Source organism: Pleurodeles waltl, chromosome 9 (assembly GCF_031143425.1).
Source record: "Pleurodeles waltl isolate 20211129_DDA chromosome 9, aPleWal1.hap1.20221129, whole genome shotgun sequence".
NCBI lineage: Eukaryota > Metazoa > Chordata > Amphibia > Caudata > Salamandridae > Pleurodeles > Pleurodeles waltl.
In genome coordinates this window covers 227,714,230-227,728,035 of record NC_090448.1, presented here as the reverse complement: position 1 = coordinate 227,728,035, position 13,806 = coordinate 227,714,230, and the positions used below count along the sequence as shown (strand labels likewise).

Sequence of the window (13,806 nt, the reverse complement as noted above, 5' to 3'; positions counted from 1 at the left end):
TTTGTAGCAGTCCACTCGCTGGCATGTTTTACTTAAATTACGTTTTTTGTATTACTTTGTAGCAGGGCCTGGCAGCTTCAATTTTGAACCGAGGCACTCTTTTCACTAAATGTACTTTTGTGAAAATTTTACATTTTTTTTAATTTTACTGCTACAACATAGGTGTCCGTCATTTTCGAATGGTAAATAAAAAATTTAAAAATGGCTACTGCATCATGGCAAAGCCAAAAGGTCACTTACTCCTTTCAAAGGTAGGGGCTCCTGGATTTGCTAATGCTTGCTTTCCCAACTTCATTGGGATTTGACTTGATTCTTTGTGCAAGCATTAAATAAGCAATGATTGTCAGACTGCATAAATTTGTTAATTGTCATTGTACTGAGTTGTACAATGGAAGTCTGGCTGTATAACTGAGCACCTATTGTAACAGTCAAAATGTTATCATTTAACTGCCTTTCTCTGTTGAGGAGCAAACAACGCTTAGATGAATGCATGAAAATGATGAGCATATGCTGTATATTTTAAACACATTCCACAAACTTGTCAGAGTAGTTGTATATTTATGCCACTGCTTTCGGTTCAATGTTGCACATACAGCTGCTCCCAGAAGGCGCTTCGTACAGAAGGTGCAACACAGACAAATCAGCATCCCTACAATCTTGCTTGCTTTTTAACACTGGCAGCCAATTAGAGAAAATTATGAACATCTGCGGCTCTGCAAGCTTCACACATTAATACCTCACAAGAGCGCGTGACAGCTGGGCAAAAGGAACATTGTGTGGATGCAGCATTAGGACAGAACTCAGTCAAAAGAAAGAAACCTGATCATGAATGTTGCTCCATTGCTCGCTGTAGAACTGTTAAAAATGAAATGTGATCCCCGAGAACTTTTTTTTTCACCTAAACATCCTTTTGTGACCTTTGTAACTTGTCACACATACCCAACTGGGTGTGGTACCAGACTATCGATACATATGAGCTGGTAATTCAAGATCTACACTCATGGAACGATATGATACAATATTTATGTCCAATGCTATTTTTGTATACGATATTCTGACATACAACCCTCAAACTGGCGTCACACAGAGGGAGCTCAGCAAAGTTGAAAACCATAATCTGCTTTTCATTTGATCTGGGTGGTTCTTTCCTTTAGTAAGGGACTTTACTGCATTTCATAATAAAAAAAAGTTCATATTACTTGTCAAGGGAAATTTTGATAGTCCTGTTTATTTTACTAGGTGTGAACTATTTGCTCCTGGATGTGAATGACCAGGAAGCAGATAAAAAAGGCTGGTTTCACCTAAAGGATCCTTCACACTCTGAGCAACAGAGACTGCAGACCGCCTCCTCCCCCTCTCCAACCCGCTTCACCCCTGCCGTCTACCAAATGGCAGTGCTACAGAAAGATTATTCTGGAACTGCTCTCCACAAATGGACCTAATCAAATTTGTATAGGAGCCCTGTCTCATTTGCCCCCACTTTAGTGCTAAGGTCGCTTCCCTCCTGCTTCAGGAATGCTTGCAGTACACTTCCACTGTCTGGGAAAACAAAATCAACTCCATTGTGTGCACAGGAACAGGCGGGGACATCCAAAATGGAACCCAAAGGCCTCCATTATTCTGAGTCCCTTATACCTACAGTACATATTCTACACTGGCCATACGCACATATGCATGACAAACACTTGGGGTGTTAGCTGTTAAGTACCTTTCATATTAGCAGTTGTTCTGCTGTCCTGTAGAAACAAAATAGAATGGGAGTAGGTAACAAAACAAATGTAAATCTGACTGCGCATTGATAAGACTCTCAGCCAATGCCAAATTACTCATTACTCCACTCAACTCCCTGCTCAATCCCCAAAGCCTTCTTCTTAGTGCTGAAATGCCTGACTCTCTGGCAGGGATGTCAATCAATCAATCAATCAATCAGTCAGTGTATTTGTAGAGTGCACTACCCACCCGTAAGGGTCTCAAGGCGCTGATGGGGGGGGGTGCTGGTACTGCTCAAATAGCCAGGTTTTGAGGTGCTTCCTGAAAGTCAGCAGGTCTTCGGTCTGTCGTAGGGGCAAAGGAAGGGTGTTCTGGGTCTTGACGGCGAGGTGGGAGAAGAATCTGCCTCCGGTAGTCGCTCTTCAGATGCGGGGGCGAGAGCGAGGTCGGATGAGCGAGTTGGCGGGACGGGGTGTAGAAGGTGAGTCGTCTGTTGAGGTAGGCTGGACCAGTGTTGTGGAGCGCCTTTGTGCGTGGGTGAGGAGCTTGAAGGTTATCCTTTTTTTGACGGGGAGCCAGTGTAGGTCTCTCAGACGGGGAGTGATGTGGCAGGGGGCCTCGAGGATCAGGTATGCGGAGGCGTTTTGTATGCGTTGCAGTCGTTTGAGGAGTTTGGCCGGGGCTCCTGCGTAGAGGGTGTTTCCGTAGTCAAGTTTGCTGCTGACAAGGGCTTGGGTGACTGTTCTTCTTGTATCTGTGGGGATTCATCTGTAGATCTTGCGGAGGGTGTTGAAGCAGGATGAGGAGACGGCGCTGACTTGCTTGGTCATGGAGAGTGTTGAGTCGAGGATGGCGCCTAGGTTGCGTGCGTGGTCGGTGGGTGTCGGGGCTGATCCCAGAGCGGTGGGCCACCAGGAGTCATCCCAGGCTGAGGGGTTAGCGCCGTGGATGGGGACCTCCATCTTAGTTCAACTTCAGTTTGCTGTTCCTCATCCATTCGGTGACGGCCTTCATTCCTTCGTGGAGGTTGGATTTGGCGGTGAGGGGGTCCTTGGTGAGGGAGAGGATCAGTTGGGTGTCGTCGGCGTAGGAGATGATGTTGAGGTTGTGTAGCCGGGTGACGTGGGTGAGCGGGGCCATGTAGACGTTGAATAGGGTAGGGCTGAAGGACAATCCTTGGGGGACGCCGCAGATGATCTTGGAGACTTCGGATCGGAAAGGGGGGAGGCAGCCGCTGTGGGTTCTGCCGGAGTGGAAGGTTGTGGTCCACTCCAGAGCTTTGTCCCGGATCCCTGCGTTGTGGAGGTGTGTGCGGAGGCTGCGGTGGCAGATGGTGTCAAAGGCGGCTGAGAGGTCCAGGAGGATGAGGGCCGCGGTTCCGCCATTGTCAAGCAGGGCCCTGATGTCATCGGTGGTGGCGAAGAGGGCGGTTTCGGTACTGTGGTTGCTGCGGAACCCTGACTGGGATGGGTCCAGGATGTTGTTTTCTTCAAGGTAGTGGGTCAGGTGTCTGTTGACGATCTTCTCGATGACCTTGGCCAGGAATGGAAGCAGGGAGATGGGACGGAAATTCTTGAGGTCTCTCGGGTCCGCCATGGGTTTCTTGAGTAGGGGTTTGATCTCAGCATGCTTCCAGCTCTCGGGGTGGGTCGCGTTCTTGAAGGAGATATTGATGACTTTGCGGAGGTGGGGTGCGATGGTGGCGCTTGCTTTGTTAAAGATGTGGTGCGGGCATGGGTCTGACAGAAATATAGAGTGGATAGTGCTCATGGTTTTGATTGTGTCGTCTACGTTCACGTTGGCCCAGACGAGCAGGGGGTCGTAGTTGAAGGTGGGTGGAGAGTCTGAGGAGTCGGTGGTTGGCGGGGTGGTCTGGCTGTTGAAGCTGTCATGGATGTCTGTGATCTTGTGGTGGAAGAAGGCGGCGAGGGAGTTGCACAGGTCTTGTGATGGTGAGATGTCGTTTGTGCTGGAGCTGGGTTTGGAGAGTTCCTTCACGATGTTGAAGAGCTCCTTGCTGTTGTGTGCGTTGTTGTTCAGGCGGTCTTTGAAGCAGGTTTTCTGGGCAGATCTAATGAGGTGATGGTGATTGCGGATGGCATTCTTGAAGGCAGCATGGATGTCCGGGGTCTGTTTGTGGAGCCACTTTCTCTCCAGTTTCCGGCAGGTTTGCTTGGAGGCTCGAAGGTCCGAGGTGAACCAGCTGGCTCTCTTGTTGGCACCTCTGTTGGAAGGTTTATTGAGCGGGGTGAGAGTGTTGGCACAGTCATCGATCCAGCACCCGAGGTTGCAGGCTGCGAGGTCGGGATTGGTGGGTTCGTGGGTAGTTTTCGGGTGAAGTGGATGAAGCGGTGGTCGGTCCATGGGAGTTCAGTGGTTTGGCTGAAGGTGACGTGGGGGCTAGCGGAGATGATGGGGTCCAGCATGTGGCCAGCGGAGTGTGTTGGAGTAGTGACAAGTTGTCTGAGTCCGAGGTTGGCGAAGTTGGCGATTAGGATGGTGGAGTTGGGGTCGTTGTTATTCTCCAGGTGAAAGTTCAGGTCGCTGAGGAGGCTGTATCGGCGGAGGCTAGGGCGTGCCTGCTGACGAGGTCGACGGTGGAGTCGCAGAACTGAGGCCGTAGTCCGGGGGGTCTGTAGATGAGAGTTCCTCTGAGGATGGTGTTGGGGTTGGTGTGGATCTGAAAGTGCAGGTGTTCGGCAGTGCTGAGGGTGTCGTCGGTACAGGTCGTGACCCTGATGGTGTTCTTGTGGACAATGGCGATTCCGCCTCTGACTCCGTTGGTGCAATCCCTGCGGGTGATCTTGTAGCCACCCGGAATGGCTATGGCGATGTCTGTGGCCGAGGAGGTAAGGAGTGTTGCACGATGTGTGTTAGTCACAGTTGGCTAAAGCATCCCATATGCTGTGCAGCAGAAAATAAGCAGCATCCGGAACAAACACGGCCACTGGGGTTTTGCAGAGGACAAAGACTAGGCCTGAAAGAGTGGGCATGCAGATAGTTGTTCCCTGGGGCATGCCATCACTTTTTTTGGTGTCAAACTTTTTTTTACTGAGACGTCTTTATAGAATGTAACATATCACTGCAGCAAATGCACCAACAGCATAAACAGGGAAATATTCCTAACTTCCCTGGTTCCTTAGAGGCACACACAGAGCTAAACATGTCTATCAGAATTTGGCCTTGCCATTATCCCTCCCTGGCGTCCCATGGTAGAGGGGTTTGGAGGGGTTGCGGGTCAACCCTCGCTATGTAGCATCTAGGACCAGTTTCTTCAGTAGTTCAGATCGATTACTCAAAGGCTGTGAGGACACATCAAACCCCCGTAGATCCCCAGTAGGTGGTCCACCTGGGATTGCCATATCCTCTCAACGGTGTCGCCAGTCCTTTATGTCATATATTATTTTTTTCATTGCCACTAAATGTCATAATTTTATGTACCATTTCTTTAAGGTGGACAGACTCTGTCACTCCCAATCTGCCACTATGAACTGTCTGGCAGCTGCTGTTAGTTGGTTAATCAATATGCTTAACCACACCCTCAATCCCTGAGATCCGCAGCACCAGGAGTACTACCTCGGATGTCCCAGGGAGCGGAGTGTAATCCTACTAAGGTCCTATTTCCAAAAATGCAACATCCTCCCCACATCTTCAGCATTGGTCTTGAGAGTATATATATATATATACATATATATATATGTTTGAAATGCTTTGGGTGAGACAGACCGGCTCTGCAGCCCCTGGGGTCAGGGGTGTAGCAACAGGGAAGGGTGTTTGGGGTGTGACAGCCCCCAAATAAATGCCTTGTTGTCTTGGTATTTTGGTTTGGTGGCCCTAAGTCGAGTCTATTATTTCCCTGTCGTTCCTGGTCATTGCACCACAAATAAAAGGCAAAACGGTGTCCTTTGATATATAACAGGAGAAAGAGTGAGACAGAGATGTACATCTGGTGGTTGAAACCAGATAACCTGGAATCAATCATGGGTTCCCTGGTTGACCAATTTGTGTCATGCTATGCAACAATTATATGTCAGGAAGCCTCCTTTTTCTTTATTATCGCGTATGAGAGAACTTTTAAGTACTTGAGTTCAGGATGTGTCCTGTACAAGCACCTCTTGTTTTTGTTTTAATAGACTATAATGTTGGTCTATCTATAAAACGTATCTAAACCAAGTTTACATGACTACTGACTTTCCTTTTAGTTCACGTATAGCATTTTTTGTTGGAGGGCAAGCCATTAATGTTTCTAAGTTCATCTAAGTTCATGTTTAAAAACAATTACTTTTAATATATGTGCATCTATGCAGTGATATTATCTGATGTACTACAGTGAAGCACTAACATATGTTAAAGAAATTGACTTTTTAATTTTGAAGAAACTGTATAAAATTTCGATATTATATTTGCTGTTCAACATACATGCCAACTGCTTTTATGGCTTGGCTTGTGCACGTCCTCTGAGAGCCAAGTGAGACCTTGGCCCGGCTCTAGCTTGGCTTTCCCTAATAATTTGTTGGCACGCCAACCTCTGTTTGCGACTTGAGCTTAGTACATGGGCCATCAGTCACTTCATAATATTATTTGTAAAACGCAAAGACTGCCTTCAAGCACTAATTTGACAACTCTGTCATCAAGGCTTCTCGAGGCAGAGACAAAGAAGAAAGTGTGCAGTGAAAATACTTTTAAAATACGTGATCTCACAGCATGGACTCAGACCATTATATTGTACATCACTGTAGTCATGAGCTCCCAGGATAACTGCCAGGCCCAGTGAGGACAGGCAAGGACATAGCTTCAGGGGTGGTGTTTGGGATGTAACACTCCTCACATATATTTCTGGCTTCATAATTGAGACTGGGGCCCTAAATATTGTTTTCTATGTCTGTTTTTCTCACTGTTCCCATTTCAATAAAATCTTTTACCTTGTTCATTTTTTTGGAGTTGAAACTTAAATATATATAGTGACTGGTTTACAAAAAAAGTAGTATCTGCACCTATAGAAGTACTCCTTGACTGGGTTCAAGTTTACTACTTTTTTGAATTCACAAGCATTGGCAGTATTAGCCTTGAAAAGATGTGCCAGTCTCTGGTGTCCAGACATATTACTGGCAATCAAACACCCAAAAGATGATGGAATGCATGCTTGCAAATAGGCTAATGAATGGCAATCACTCTGGGTAGCATTGCAACCCATTGTTTTGTGCCTACTGTGCCACTCTAGACAGAGGCCCAACTAAAGAAAATCGGTACTGACCCTACTCCTTATGGAAACAATCAATCAAATCCATTGACCATCTTATTATCCACCCTGCAGTCCTTTGTTTTTTTTTATTTGGGAAATTTGGGATTCACATCTCTTGAATATCAGCAACTAAGTTGACGCCACTGCCTGGGGTGCAGAGGTACCTCTAACCTTCCAGGAGCTCCCAACCCATTAAGCCCAAGCTCAATGAATGTCTATGTATGTTTCACTACCAAGATATGTCAAAGTTAAAAGTACATGTACAACTTTTTAAATACAACACACACAGCTCTAGGGGGTGTTTAGAGCCTGGCTTAGGGGTGATTTATAGGCTTATTTGACCAAGTCAAAATGGCAGTTTAAAACTGCAGAAACAGGCTGAAATGACAGGCCTGAGACATGTTTAAAAGGCCACTTACGTGGCCCAACTAGTGCTGCAGGCCAACTACATTTCATTTACAGACCCAGGTTACATGTTCTACCACTTTACTAGTAACATACAAGTACATTAAATGTACCAATTGAGTGTAAGGCAGTTTTACCCTGTTTCAGATAGAGAGCACATGCACTTAAGCGCTGTCTAGCAGTGGTAGAATGTGCAGAGTCCTAAGGCCAACAAAAACAGATTCCGCAAAATTGGAGGAGTGAAGGCAAAACGTGTTGGGGAAGATCACCCTACACTGACGCTGACAGGTCTAACATATATGCACACTTATACCTATAATTGTGTGTGTGTGTGTATATAGAGAGCGATTATTGTGTAAAATGAGTTGGTTCAAACACCAATTGGTGGAGTGTCAGCACTCACAGTAGGGGTGTTAAAACATGAAACAACCGTTTGTGCTTTGCTGAAAGAGCCTTCACTGTTCTTTCTATTTATTTCAGGGCTTCTGCTGACAGCAGCGAATACGCCGCCATCTCTGGGAAATAATGTCTCCCCAGGCTGAAGTGAAGGAGTTAAAGAAAATGTCAATGTAGCCTATTCCTGTGGGTCCTGAGAGCAACTCTCCATCTTCAGTGGTAAATGATGTATCTGTTCTTAAGTAATGAGTTGGGAAAGCATGTCAGTGTGACCTCACCCTGTGTGTAGTCGGTTAAATTTAGCCTTTTCAAGTGCAGAATGACAGCATAATTGCATCTGCAAAGATGAGCATTGGATAAGGTTTCTTTGATTCTATTTTCAGCAAGAAACAGTTACGTGTTACTTCAACCTCGATGGTAACACCCCAAGGTATGGTAATGTACTGAAGGACTCCAGACCAGAATGCGAGATAAAAGGCCCGATGTATAAAAGTGTGGTCGCAAAGCAGCCTGTGGTTTTTGCACACAATTGATATGCCCCATTTTTATTTTGCCCTGCAATTGATCTACTAATTACTTAAAGTATTAAATGTTGATTTGCATGAAGTTGCAAAAAGTCATCAATATTCATGAGTCAGATGTTCTTGTTCTTTCGCAACTCCCTGCCAATGGCTATGAATGCAGAAATGAAGGCCTGCAGACACCCGTCCCTGCGTGTACGTTATTTGAATGCCGGCATTTTGTTTTCGACAGCACAAGGGCTGCTTTAAAAAAGTAAAATATGGCATTCAGTGAATGGCACAGGGGTGGGGGTTGGAGGTTGGGGTTGGAGGGTCATGCAGTGGAGCCCTGGGCTACTGTCCGCTCTTCCCAATGGCACAGCCACTACTCACGATTTTGGAGCTGTCCACTGGGGACTGCTTCCACTTTTGCAAATTTCTTACCACTACGTTTTGAGAGGCAGTAACCTCTCAAGAGTTTGCAACTGCAATTGCAGTGACAACGAGTGATATGTTATGGTGTGCAAAGTGCATTTTAAGAGTTTGGGAGATATTTATGAATGAGTGTGCCTTCTGAAGATCGCAGCCCACATTTATGCGGTCAGAAAGAATATGATTCTGCAAATTGCGGAATTTGTGCCCACAAAAAAGCTTTGCCCATAATGACTCTCCGGGTAAATGAAAGCTACAGTACATACCATGACCGATTGTCAAAATTACAATAACACAGTGTGTCTGTCCTCAGCCAAGCATCTTGTCATGAGCTGTATGACGTTTTAATAGAGTCGGCTGCACCAGAACACACTGTGGAGTTAGATTTCACCGGACAATCTGAAAGTAGATTTCAAATTTTAAAAAAAACAAAGCCTGATTCTAAATGTCACCGAATGTTAAGCCGATAACAAAATGTTCTGTACTTGCAGCTACAGAGGGAACACGCACCGAATTACCGCAGCTCGAGAGGGCAGTTTTATTGGGTTATTGATTTTAGAAATCACCTGCAAAGCATGTGACTAATGCCGACACAAAGCATGGGGTAATTTGCCACGCTTGTAAAACTTGCTGCATTTTTCCAGGACTAAGACGCACTCTTTAGTAAAGTACAACATTTGCAACTTATATGGACTCTTGATTATTGCGCTGCAATGAAAACAGCATCCTTTTGACTATGCCAATGAGGGTAAATATGTACTGGACGACAAAGTGAATTTGCCAACATGGAATATATCACAGTTCCTCCATTCTCAGTTGTTCAGACTTGTCATTTGACTGGCAAGAGAAGCTGGGCACCGACTCCTACTCAGGTGAAGATAGTAAATAGTTTTGACTTTTGACCATTGGATAAAGTCTGTGCTGAAGGTCATTCACTTCCAAGTGCTTACTTTATCTAGAAGTGTTTTTTCTGCAAATGGAAAGCCAATATTCAAAGATAGGTCAAGTCCTGTTTTAAGTATGGGGACGTGATGTACATTAGTAATCCTGGAATATTGTTGCTAAGGGTACAACCATTGCACATCAGGGCCATTCAGATTTCTTTCAACCTCATGAAATATGGTGTATTACCAAATGGTGGGAAAGCCTGGGTTGGCTAAATGTGGATAAACTAATTCACCTCAAAAGTTCACTTGGAGTGTGAAAATAACTAATTAATGTGATGCTTTTCTCACTGAAGCGATTTCCTCCCAGGACATAAAGATGAACTCAAGTATGCCCCTCGTGGAGGAGGAATGGGAGACATCATATGCCCAGATCCAGCTGGCATCCATTCTTGCATCGTACATATCTTACACCAGTGCAATTCCATAGGATATTTAACAATATCCCGTGCTTGCCCCAGATGCGATAGGAATGACGCCGCATTTGTGCACATGATGTGGGAGTATGGGTCAACGCTTAACTACTGGGAATGCGGTGATTGCAATTGAAAAGAATATTGCATTTTCCTCAAAACATTGCGTATTGGGAATTATCCCCACACCCAAGGGGGGCAGGACTGGTGCTCAGTAAGCATAGAATAGAAATCCTCTGTCTGTTACCTTCGCTGCCTCCGGCAGTTGTATGGCTGAGAGACATGACAGAATGGACTGAAGATTGAAAGATTTAAGAGCCTATAAAAAGGCAGCAGACTACATAGTATGACGGGAGAAATGATTAATTCACTCTCTGTTATGGAGGTGGCAGAACCTTTGGGGGAGGAGCACATGGTGGGTTCCTGTGGAGGCACCTTTTTATGAATGCCTTTACTTTAGCATACAAATCGCCCAAACAGTGATCCGAGAGCGAATTCCAATAACAAACCCACATTGTATTATCTCCTGTAACCCAGTAGCTGCGGCATGATTTTCACTGTGCCTTGCTGTGCTGTATGTTATATGATATATATATAAGCTTCCTGCGTTCCTGAAATGCACCTACAAACCTGTGTGTTCATTTAACTGTTGTGAAATTGATTTATGTACTGCCAATATTTGTTTTCAGGTTTGGGTTAAAAAATCTAAACTAACGTTTTTAAAAAAAACCTTTCCTGTAAGGGCATAGTACATGGTGTAGAAACTGCACCTGTGGCAGGAAAGTTAAATGTCACCTGTGCCATAGCGCTCAGCGTTAAATTATTTAAAGCTTTGATTGGCCCTAACAGGATAGTGACTAATTATGTTAAATATAATTTTCATGTTTTATATTTTATACTTATCTTGTTTCTTTTCATGGAATTGTTTTTGTTTATTTTAGGGGCTCTGTATTTTTATTTTTTATTTTCAGTTTTTTGTATCTGGTTAATTTTTGTTTTGCATATAAATGAAACATGTGAATACATTATTTTCCTTTTTTAATTATTAGTGTGATAACATTACTCCAGGTTATTATGGACAGCGTCTGTAGTCCTGAACTTTTTTCTAAAATCATCAATTTTAGGATTGTTTTTTTACCCATTTAAATAAATGGCAAAATCAATAAAACAACTGGAATGCACTAGGCTATTATTAAATATTCCAACACTGGATAGAATAGTTGTAGTGAATGATGCTTGTTTTTTTTATTCAGGATTTTAAATAATAATCGATTGCATTTTAATTTTAATACCTATTTTATTTGTGTATCATTTCAATTGCTTTTATTTTATGGCAATTTTTAGTTTTTTTAAATTCATTTTCATTTTTCCCTTTTTCAGTTTTTTGGACTATATTAGGGAAATAGACTTTAGAAAGATAATTACTGTTGACATTTAGTTAGTTGGCATGTTTCTGATTATTGTTTATAACACGTAGTGGACACCTAATCACACCAAATATTAATCTACCTTTTCACAGTATTCAAAATGACAAGACAGCCACCATGCTTCATCTCTTTCAATAAGGACTTCTTCAGGGCTGTAACACATTTTATACAAAAATAGAACTTTAAAATTTGTCCTAAAAAAATTAAGATCGGTTCTCTACAAATTTCAGTCATTAGTACTAGTAACCAAATTTGTCCATCATACATACAGGGCTGTATGACACTATATCGAGACAAACAGTATTGACCTACACAAATATTGCCAAAAAATATAAAAAACATAAATATTGCAACACCATACTTAAACATTGAAAACAAAAATATTGATGACAAAAACACCAGAGAACAAATATTTAAAATGCATCATCGAGAAAAAAATAAAGAAGTGAAAAATATCGCCTAGATAGTGGTGGTGGTATCGGTCTGACTGTTATCAGTCTGGCAGATGTGACCATCGCATAACGAGTTTGGTGGTCGAACCAACAGAAGACCTCCAGTGGTCTGCCAAGACCACCAGGCAGCATAGGCAACCACGGTCATCAGGAAGCACAACCAGACCAGCGGAGCCTGTATTTCTGCTGGACTCATCATGAGGCTGCGCACCGCCAATGTGATCTTGGCGGTCCAATCACTATGTATCAGAAGGCGGAAATAGTCAGTACAAAGGGAGACACTCAACTGCAGGCAGCCTTACACGTCTGCTGCCACCATGCAGCCATTCACAAATGTAATGCCACTGCTGATGATCATAGATAGACAACAAAATCAGCGTTGCCGTGGACACTAACAACCATAGGTACACACACCTACCTGCATCAGCAACCTTAAAAAGAGCAGATATCGCTGGCGAACACATCATAGGGGGCGCATGCCATGGACAGCAGGTACATGTGGCAAACAACACACACTCACAAACATACATCAACACGGATACGTGCACAGTCACAATCCGCCCCCTTTGGGCAGCACACTCACACAGCACTACAACACTACGCAAATACACCTGGCCACACATCTCAGGCACAGGGAGACTGAAGGCTACACAACATTGTCATACACATTAACAACTACACACCTACAGCACATATACAAATACAACTCACACACTCACTTTCCACACTGGCTAGGGACTGCCCTCACATACAACACACATATGTATCGATGTGGCATGGAACACAAACAACACCACCAGTAAACAACCCTGCAATGGACACACACATCACAGCACAATGGAAGCACAATGTCATGCACAAACCACAGAGACACAACTGGACCAAGAACAACATGACAATTATTCTGACACAATTGGGATGGAGCTATATAGGTCACCCAGGGAAGGAGACTGCACTGGGACATATGACACTTTAAACAGGTCCCCAAACAACATGGTCACCGGAAATGGCCCTATATGGGCCTCAGGGACAACCAATACCCAAACCAAATGCCATGCGCATCTGCACAGCGGGGAAGAGCAAGTCAAAAAAGCACATACAACTTCTACCACATGGGGCAGTGCTTACAGAAACTAGCTGCAAGGGGCGCACACACCTAAATGGACAGGCACATGCAAACACAGCTTGCACAATTTAACACACTCCATGTCTGTGCAGACTAAACTCAAGATGACACACATCACATATATACAAAAGCCATATCAGGAGGACAAGTCTAACACCATACATGCCCACATTGGACAACAAAAAAGGAAACACCTACCATACAAAACAGTACACAACGCCATGACACCACCATTCCATTTACACACACATACCTATACACACAACACATACTCTTCTTTTGGGGTACAACAGCACTGCACACAAACTCACATACTGCAAACAACAGCACATGGAGCAGCAGGCAGGCTCAAACACACACAACTGGAGGCACACAACCAAAGTCACTCAGGAACAGCATATAGCTAGAAAAGGAATTGCAGACAAATGTATCCATAAAATAAACAACTCTTTGGGTTTATTGACTATAAAAACTAGGAATGTCCAAAAGCCATTGGCCAGTCCATATACCAGTCCAATAATGGCACAATGTTGTGCCTAAACTTGACTTCCAACTAGCATGTAACCTCCACAGGAAGGGGCATCAAGGGGACAGGCAAGCACCTCAGAGATTATCTGGGGGTGGGGTTAGGGGGATTGGATTTGGGAGGGGCGTTTGGCTTGGGCTTGGCAGTGGAGGTCTTCTTGGGAGAGCTGGCCTTCTTAGGTGGGTAGGCTTCTTCTTCAGGGGGGAAGAGGTATGGCTACTGGTAGGGGGGCA

General features: G+C 44.3%; 1 protein-coding gene across 3 annotated transcripts in view; it reads left to right on the top strand.

Moving 5' to 3' along the window:
* The window catches only part of FRMD4B (FERM domain containing 4B), an 892,718-nt gene that overhangs the window by 185,305 nt on the left and 693,607 nt on the right, over positions 1 to 13,806 (top strand). For all 3 annotated transcript variants that reach the window (XM_069206591.1, XM_069206592.1, XM_069206594.1), the window contains exon 2: positions 7,838 to 7,972. The gene's annotated coding sequence lies outside the window, so the exon portion shown is untranslated. The remainder of the gene's footprint in view (positions 1 to 7,837; positions 7,973 to 13,806) is intronic.